Raw genomic sequence first — 9,828 nt, 5'->3', positions numbered from 1 at the left:
ATAATGCATTCCAATCAAACAGTCAATATAGAGGCAATATACGTTTTATTTGTATGGATGCTGACCTTGGGCAGCTTTTTCCTTCACTTCTCTCCAGCTGCTCAGAACTTTCATCCAACTCTGGCTGCCTTCCTGTAATTCAGGCTCCTTCTGTTTTGCTTCTCGTTAATGGTAATTGTCACCAGAACGAAGGAAGAGAAATATATCTAGATGTTTCTCGGCCCTGTTGTCTCCTAACTCTCCGTTCCCACCCAGAGGAGACAGAGACAATTTTGAGGCAGAGCGCGGAGGCAGGGAGCCGGAGCCAGAGCCAGCCTGAGGGTCCTGGTGCACTGCAGCACACTTTTGTCCGAGAAAACACAACGCGGTGGCACAAGTGGTGAAGACTCCGAGATGCTTGTTATGAGACGGCGAGGGCCGCAGGACTCAACTCAGACTTCCGCTGTAGTTTGAATGCTACAACACAAAAAAAAAAGATAGAGGACACCTGCTTGTGTACAGTATGTTGCGTGCTCGGCTTGAACTCGAAAGGGTTTAGGTCACTTTACACAACATGCTAGGCGCTGAATTCCTGCAAAATGACTTTTCTCAGAAGCTCCCCGCGTCAGAGTCGGTTATCAAAACAGAGCCGAGTTACTTTGTGGGTAAAGGGATGAGGTTGGGCTCATTTCTTATTTAAAATCAGCTCCATAATTTGATCTTTGTAAAACTTAAGTTGCTGCAGGTGTTCGGCAGGAGGAATGATAGCCTTAGGGCTTGGAGCTACCGTGAGGCCCCGCTGAGATTTCCCATCATCCCCACAGTCTGGCAGCAGCTTTTCAAACGGCGCCCCTTCTGAAGTTGCCCTTGGTTCTACATGTGTAGCAGTAATTATGAATGAGGGGGACTAAGATCTGTACAAAACCATCAAACATTTTACAGCTTGCTGCTATTGTAATAAAGATCAATAGACACGGTATCAGTCCTGGTTTTTGAAGGAGAGGTGGTGCTGTACATTTTCCCTCGCTCTCTTCTTCTCTTTCTTCCTTTCTTTCCGTCTCCCTCGCCCGTGTCCCCGCTCGCTTCTCTTTCTGTCCTCTCTCTACTCCCTCTCCCAATTCAGAGGCAGTGTTGCACGTCCGTTTTAATTGCCGTTCGCGGGGGTTCTGTGATGTGAGCTGTGCTGAAAGACACCCGTCCTGTAAGAGAGCAGGAGATGGAGACAGAGAGACAAAGCGAAATGGATTCACTTCAGCGCTAACTGGTTGTAGAGCGAGGGCCGGGGCCAAACTTCAAGCGTACAGCGTGAGTGCGTGCCAGCGCATGTGCAGCGTGTACTTCTGCCACACGTGTATGTGTACATCACACCTTCTAACGGCGCGGTGTGATGTGCTCCTCTGTGTGAACACAAAACAAGCAAAGGCAAAGAACATGCGTGTCCGTGTGCATGTGCGCGCATGTTCGGTAAACCTGGAAGTTGCGGGGCTGCTGAAGCCGGCTCTTCCAGCGGGCTGAGGTCATCTGGCCAGAGACGGAGGACTTGGAGAAGCTGCAGATCAAACAGTATTCTGTCTGACAGAAGGAGATAAAGAGACTGTCAGCCTCGCCTCAGAACAAAGCAGCCCCTCACCTCTCTGGCCCACAGCAGCCTCCTCACGGCCAGTGATGCAACGGTAAATCAAACGGCGGGCAAAGTAAGATGAACGTTAAAAGATGATCAAAATCCCAACACCCGCCATCGTAAAAAATTTAGCACTTGTTGCACGAGTTCTTTTGTTGCAGGATGCTGCATGTGCCGTACATGATGGGAAAATGAAATACCCCTTGGTAAACAGGATGCAATGCAGAAAAGGTCGTTTCTTAGAGAGTTATGACTATTGCGTATGCAAAAGTATTTCTGCCGCTGTTTTTTTTTTTTTTTTGTATCTTTGTGGATAATGGACGAACAGTGAAACATAAAATTCAATGAAATGAAAAAAAAAAGCAAACTAATCTGAAAAGAGTTTTCCTTTCGATATTGTTATCACAAACTCTATTTCTTTTGGCTATGTATAGGTATAGTATGAACAACTCACTGATGCTGCAAGCCCGTGCAAGTGTTTTTTTTTGTTTTTTTTTGGATAATGGCCCATCCAAGGGCACCAAGTTTAGGAGACAGGTGTTGATGTTGCGTGTACGTGCCAACAGTGTTTAAAGAGCACACGTAGCAGATGGGTGTCGAACAGACACTTAGATGGCAATTTTTTTTCTGAGATAATACACTAGTAAAAAGAGAAACGTATTTGCGTTGCTAATGGAAATGCAAGTAATTGCATGGCCAATTAAAGTGTTGAGAGCGTGGACTGTGTAGTGAGGAAATGTACATTAGGGGACAGTACAGTTTACACTTTATGATATCCGGATTGTGCAAGATGTCTTAAATGTAGATATCCCAAAAAACTTGGGAATATATGTGTTTATGTGTGAGTGACACTTTAAAAATCCGGCTTTCTACTATTAATGCTGTGCCACACCGTTGTTTTCTGATTACAGAAGCTACCGTGAGAGTTATCCAATTTCAGGTTGCGCATTTGCATTATGAAGTCAAATGATCACATGACTGTGATGGTATTGTATTTTGACACACTTAATCGGACTTAATTGAACGTGATTCTGTGTGGCGTGAGTTATAATTGCTGTGTTTACATGGACGCTAGGATTCCATAATTAATCCCAATAATAGCCAAATCTTAATAAAAAGAATCATGTGACCACCTCAGTCCGAACACTCAGTCAGTGGTGGACTGACGTAAACCTTCAATAATCAATAACAATGATTGATGTGGCCTGTTCTCTAAACAGAGAGTTATGAAGATGATGTCAGCGTGATGCTATATGAGTAATATCTTATTCATTTTGTTCAGTATTCTTCTTCTTTTAACATATTTCAGGCAGGTTAAACACAGGGAGTCATTTTATTTAGAGCCCGTGTAAACAGTCAAGTTAGAATTTGGGATCACAATTTAATTTGGTTGATGAAAGCCTGTCCATGTAAACACAGCCAGTCCACCAGGCAGGACTGCTAACATACCCGCTAACCCCCATCTTTATTGGAAAACACGCTCTCATTAGCCGGCCCGTCTTTTCCTCCAGTACAAGCCGAGGGTCACTGTGAAGCTGTGCGACTGAGGAGAATAATCCAGCGTGACTTTATTCTCTGCCCCGAACAGCGATGAAACAATTCTTTGGCGAAATGAAAGAATAATGTGTCACGTTGATCTCCGCAACACGTTACAGAGCCTGCTCGTGAGTCGACGCTTTGTAAGCGTGATGCTTTTCAGCTGTGATCTTCTGTCGCGCCCGCGAAAGTCTGACTGATGAGACTTTATCTGTGACGTCGCTTTCAGAGTGGAGTTACATTCGCTGCCTTGTCAGTAAGTGATTAATGGATTCAAAAGGACATGATGGCTGGGATATCAAACTGTGTACTGTGGAGAGAATATAGATTTTCTGCTGAGCCCGAGTGTGTCTGTTTGTGTTGATAAAGACTAAAACATAATCTGCCTCTTATTAAATGGATATTTCACTTCCTTGAAGGCAGCTATGGATGATTGCTTTGCGGGCTTTTTTTTCACTCATTCAAATAATCTTCTCCAGTTCTCCTTGATGATGCACAGCTTTGAGCCACCAGTGTTAGGAAACAAAAGGAAAAACAGGAGTCGCGCGTACGCACAAACTGTGGCAGGCAGCAAAAACTCCACTCGATTGAACATCAACTCACTTTTCAGTCGGTTTCCATTCAGCATAGGAACGCGCGCTACATGCCGCGGAAAATCGATGAGGTTTGGCATTTAACTATAAACTTTAAAAGAAAACCCTAATCTGGCTGCATTGTTTTTAATGGCCACATCAACGTCTTCGGAGGATAATCATTTTATCTGATAAATGAGGATTTCAAACACTCTTATCAGCCGTGCACTCACAGTTGTTTTTTAATCCTTCCATTCTGTCTGTTTTTTTTAATTGATTCTGCAGCACGGAGGCTTTATTCAAGAGATAATGCACTTGTGAGAACAGGTCATGATCCCTAAATGAGGGAATTTCACTCCAGTGTATTTTCAGCTGTGTATTTGCTGTCCTTCTGAAGCACTTCCAAAACTACTGCAAAGTACAGATTGACTTAGTTTCTCTACACTTCTCCGGCTCCCCCTATCTCCCGGTGGGTTTTCCAGAGAGGCTGGTGGTGCTGATGCTGTTTGGAAACGCTTCCGTGTATGTCCTACCTCAAGGCTTCCACCAAATCTTGTGTATTAGGATCAAAACAGTGTCTACTCCTTTCCCTATGTCTTTACATAATTTTGTAATGTGAGCTCCGCCGGGCATGGAAAGTAGTCCACTCTGATCATCCAATAACAGCTGCAACAGACGACATAAAATATATATATAAATATAATCAAAACAAGGAGAGTTCCAGCATCTGGGCTGTGTGGGACTGTGATAACAGCTCATCCAATAAGACCTCCACTCACCTCTCCCGTCGCCTCACAAATACACCACCGGTTCAACTATCAGGCCCTCAGAGGAAAGCTGTTTATTCCACACGCTGCCTAAGTAGAGGTCTTGGGGTTGGAGCGGCTGTGTAGCGCACGGTGAAGACAAACACAGGCCTATTTAGTCTGGTGGGGGAAACCGTGGTAAACAGCACAGAATGGAAGCAGATGGGGATTTTTGTTTTCAGGGTTGCTCTCTTTTTTTTTCTTTCAAATGCTCCTGTTTCTACACCATCAATTTGATCGCGTAATGGATTTTTGTGATGAACAAGTGTGCAAAGACCGCACTCCTTTTGTTCTGGTGATGGATATTACAATCCAACTCTGCCTTCCTACCTTTTTGCAGGAAACACAAATATGCTGGAAAAAGTAGAGCTACTTAACATGATATATATATATATATATTTTAAAACCCAGCCTACTTCATTGCAAGAGGATTTTATTCTGAAATGCACATTTTTGAGTCTGAAATGAAAAACAGGAGACTTGATTTGAGACGCTGATCCTTCAAACCAGGTCATTGTGATCCAAGTCTAGTAGAGTCTGTTGTTGTTGAGTATTTGGAGCATGTGTGCGCATACGCATGTGCAATTACAAAGTGGGAATGTCCTCTGGAATGGCATGGGGAACCACTGTCAGCCATTAGACCTCTGAATCCCACTTTGGTATGGTGACATGAACCTTCCCACAGGCACCTGTCTAGAGGTCAGAGGTCATCCTGTTAGGGGTAATCCTCTCAGTAACCTGACCAGGCCAGGGGATAGTGGCAACCAAATGTGCAATGGCGGACCGGGCTGTCCCCCTAATACTCGCACTAATCACATTTTAATTGAATTCCAGTGAACATGTAAAAACCTGGTTCAGTTTTGTTATTCCATTTTCCTAACAGATGTCCCTGTGATCCCTGTAAAGTGATCTGCGGCGGTGACGTCTTCTGTTTGGAAACACATGAATTAGCTGATGTGGATGGCAGAAAGCAGAACCATGTGCTTGTCCTCAGGATTGGATCCCCTCATGATTGAGGAGTGGGGGGGTGTGGCGCGTGGAGGAGAGAGTTGAGAGGGATTTCGTATATGAAATTTCACCGGGACGTCGTAAAGTTATTTTACAAAAACAACCATGGTGACCTACCTATTGGTAAATGCTGTGTTTCCAAAAGCCTCAAAGCATCATTGGAAAATGAATTTTCCCTGGTCTGACCTTATGTGTTATGCTGCATTCACATGGGGAGGGTCTCACATCTGAAGCTGAGAAGTTGTTTTTTCAGACTTCGGGGTGTTCGGGTACTCTTAAGTCAAAATGCAGGATAATGTGTGTCGAGGAACCACATCGGGTGAACCATTATAACCATAATTATTTTTGAATGTATGGCATAAAAACTTCTATATTGATAAAAGTTTGTGCTGTTTTGCTCGTGCATGCAGAACCAGCAGTTTCTCAGTCAGTCAGAAGCTAATTTTTGTGTTCTTTCTTCACACGCAACGAGGTCCAGGTTTGACTGCAGGAAGTCGTAAGGGCTCAGCACGATCTCCGAGCAAATGGATATTTCACTTCCTCGAAGGCAGATATGGATGATTGCTTTGCGGGCTACACACAAATCGTGTTAGGCAGGAAAAACATGTGTACACTGTGCGCAACCACTGATGTGTAGGCCTACATACTCTTGCTTTTGTATGTGTGGGAGTTATTATTGCGCTTGAGTTTGCATTGTGAGTGGATTTGCAGAAAGCGCACCGGGAAGCAAACTACAAAGACAATGTAAAACTTGTTGTAAACATCAATGCCTTCATACTGTGCCGCACTGTACCGCACTGTATTGATCTCTTGTTGGAGCGATCGGGGACCACGGTGAGTCTGCTCATTAACCGCAACAGCACAGATGCAGAGGCTTGCATGTAAGAAGGTCGAGCATGGCTTCTGGAGCTCCATGATGGCCTCCAGCTTAGAACCATTGCATCCAATCTTCATTTTAGGTAATAGAATTGAATGGGAGCTACAGTGCTACAGTTTCTCGGACTCGGGCACAGAATTTGAAAGTCGGGAGTGGAACTGATGGTGATTTCTTGTGGGAAGTGGATGGAAGAATGTTTTGCTGGCTGGGCCGTCGTCAGAGCAGAACAGTGTTGACACGAGAAGGATTTTCTTCAATCAAAATACCAGATAATGTGAAAACATGAAGTAGGCTGATGCTAGTACACAGATTTTGCTGAAGCGTTGACAGAGGACATGTGCTTTCTGTCCCTGTTCTGCAGGAAGCTCCCTCTGTAGCAGCAGTAGATTCTGGTTAACTTGTAATAACCACATGTACACAACCCCACTGCAGTGATGAATGAGTGAATGTTTTATATTATGAAATCAGTGATCACCACTTTATGTCTCAGTCACCACTGTGACAACTTCTAGTGCCTCAGTTCGGGACGCAAAAAGTGAACGGCTTCGGCACTGAAGGTGATCTGTCTAGCAGCTCACACCAAAACCAAGCTAAAGAGGGAAATCCACCCACATGCCTCCAACTCTCTGATTAACCACCACAAGTAGAATAAAGTTTTGTGTCTGCAGCCCACTTGCCTGTTACTGAGAGCTAAATCAAAGGCCCGCTCTGTTATTAGAGCCAATGTGCTTTTGAGGAAAACAAAATCCGACTGTGAACTTAAAAAGGAGCTGTCTCATTTGATCATTTATTACACATTTTAAGTGGTTTGGAAATAACTGAGGCCAGCGTGGTCTACATCCCTAATTGGTGCTCTTTTTCTCTCATTAGTACATCCAGACTTGTGATCCCACTGAAACAGGCAAGAGAAGAGAAAAAAAATATAGATTCCCCCCCCCCAAAAAAAAAAAAGCATTTGTCATCAGTTTGCAGTTGCTCTGTTTGCGAGCATGGTTCAGATTTGCTTCTATGTGCAGCTGTCACTGAGCCTGTTGGACGTCCTGGACCCCAAACACACAAACCAGAAGAGATTAGTGTGCCATGTCAACCCACTGCTTCCGCAGATGGCACGGATGCTTTTAGCCTACTCCCTGCAGACAGCCACTCATTGATCTTTCATACTAAACTCCCCACAGCAGGACTCTTGATACTGTTTTATTTATCATTCTGGCATTTACTATTAAGGCCAATAAAGTTTGACATGTGTGGGGGTTTAACTGTAGGGGGCACTGTGGTTTCTTTGCGACATGCTGGGGGTCGGGGCGGAGGGGTGGATTTATATCCTGGCAGTCAGAACTGTCACCCACAGCAATACCTCCTCTGTCTCTTTTTCATTCAGCCTGGGCCCCAAGGCCCAATTCCCCGGGTCCAAATCCAACCCATAATTCACTAGTGTTGTCTCTCACCTTGACGTACACCTAGTAAACGTGTAAAGCAGTCCAGTGGGATTTGCTCCCATTTTAATAACAGAACATTTCAGGCCGCGTGGGGGAGGGAAAAAAAGGAGATATCAGTTTCTACTCTTTAAGGATCCTGGCACATGGTCCAGAAACCCCTAAGCTCCAGCCCAGAGACCTCATCCAAAACCAACACGGGGGACAAGCAGGCAATTTTGGAATTGCGGTTTTCAGTTTCTGAACATATTTTCCAAGGTTGCTGCAAGTCAGGCTGACCATGATGAAATTTGGTTGTGGCCCCAGTCCAGGACATTACCTGTGTGAGTGTCAGGTGATAGCCTCCCTAATTACCCTGGAAGGCAAACAGAGAATCTTTTTCGCTGAGATTTCACAGAGCCCCCTGCACCTATAAACGTGTTGCTCCTGTGGTAAAATGTGATCTTTCGGCTAATGAAGGACACGCTTCGTTTCCTCGACTGAATCACCCTCTGGTTTCGACCTCTAGGGGGAGCTTAGCCCACTTTTTTTCTTGTTTTTACTGCAGTGGGAACTGGCAAGAGTTTAGGCAAACCTTTGTGAGCGAGTATTGATTTATGGTCCCGGGCCTGAGGTGTGCATCTCTCTTGGGGTAATCAGCCGGCCCGGACAGAAGCTTGTGTGAACAGTGGCTCTCAGACATCACTGACACTCTGTCCAACCACTGGACCAAGAACCGCTGATTGGAGTCTGCGGTCTGTGGTGTGTGAGTCTCAAACACACATCGCGGCGGACTAAAGCCCTCAATCACTGGGTCTCGGTCCAGTCCGTGCCCCCGTGTTCCAGAGTTGAGTGACGTGCTGCCTGCAGAGCACTCATTAGAATCTACGTTTCACAAGCGGAGCAGGGATAGTAAATCGTTCAGGCCTCAGTGTTGTTATAGCTGGCCCTAACAAGCCACTCTCTGTCTACTTTATTGGAGTTAAAAAGTGGATTTCATGTAGTTTTTGGCAACTTTGAAAAAATATGACAAACAATGGAAACTATTGCTGTAAGAGACAAGACCACAACACGAAGAAAACTTGTTCAGTTTTTCAAAGACGCCCTTTAGGTTTTTAAGCCCTCTGCTACTGAGAGACTGACAGAAACATCATTAGACAACAAAAACATCCCATTTATGTTTTCAATAACATCAGGAAGAGGGAGTGTGCGATGGGAATACTGTGTAGTTTAGGGAGGGTGCTGTGTGATCCTTCATCACATGGCCGAGGCCCCTGCTCCGACACTGAGTAAACGGATTTTCTCCCCACGGCCCCACTTCTAAATCAGATCGGCTTTTTTCTTTTTTCTTTTTTAAATGCTACAACTAAGGGCCTCTATCCCATGTCTAACTACCTAGTCTTTTGTTTGCTCATGTTTTCCTTTTCCTCTGTGGATCGGCTGGCTCTGACCGTGTAATAGAGTGCATATTGGCCAAGCGAGGCAGCCTGCTGTGACCAGATCAGATGTGTGCTCCTGATTATGAAACTCCCCTTTAGTCACTGACAGACATGGTAATAAATGTGTCCATAAATTGAATTTGGGGCTTTTGAAAAGGAGCAGGAATATCTAAGGAGCATTTCAGCTGATTGTCTCCAGCCGACATGGCAGCGCTTCAGTGGGATTCTGGGGGGAAAACTGATCCTGCTGTGGTGCGGTCGGAGGGCTGGGAGTGAGTGGTGTGTGTGTGTGTGTGTGTGTGTGTGTGTGTGTGTGTGTGTGTGTGTGTGTGTGGTGAGGAGGTGGAATGGATGCCCGGCCAAGCAAAATAAAGACTGCTTTATTGCAATTCACAAAATCATTTGATTCAGTTTGCACAAATCAGAGGACAGAGAAGGGTCTGCAGGAGTCTGCATTGCATTGTGTGCTTCAACGTTTATTTATTTATTTTTATTTTTGTCGTATTTATGAGTGTGTTTGTGTTTGTGTTTAAGCTTACAAATCATTTTAACCTTTTTGCAGCGGGAGCACGGAAGTG

Source organism: Mugil cephalus, chromosome 3 (assembly GCF_022458985.1).
Source record: "Mugil cephalus isolate CIBA_MC_2020 chromosome 3, CIBA_Mcephalus_1.1, whole genome shotgun sequence".
NCBI lineage: Eukaryota > Metazoa > Chordata > Actinopteri > Mugiliformes > Mugilidae > Mugil > Mugil cephalus.
Note: the sequence above shows the minus strand (reverse complement) of the source record.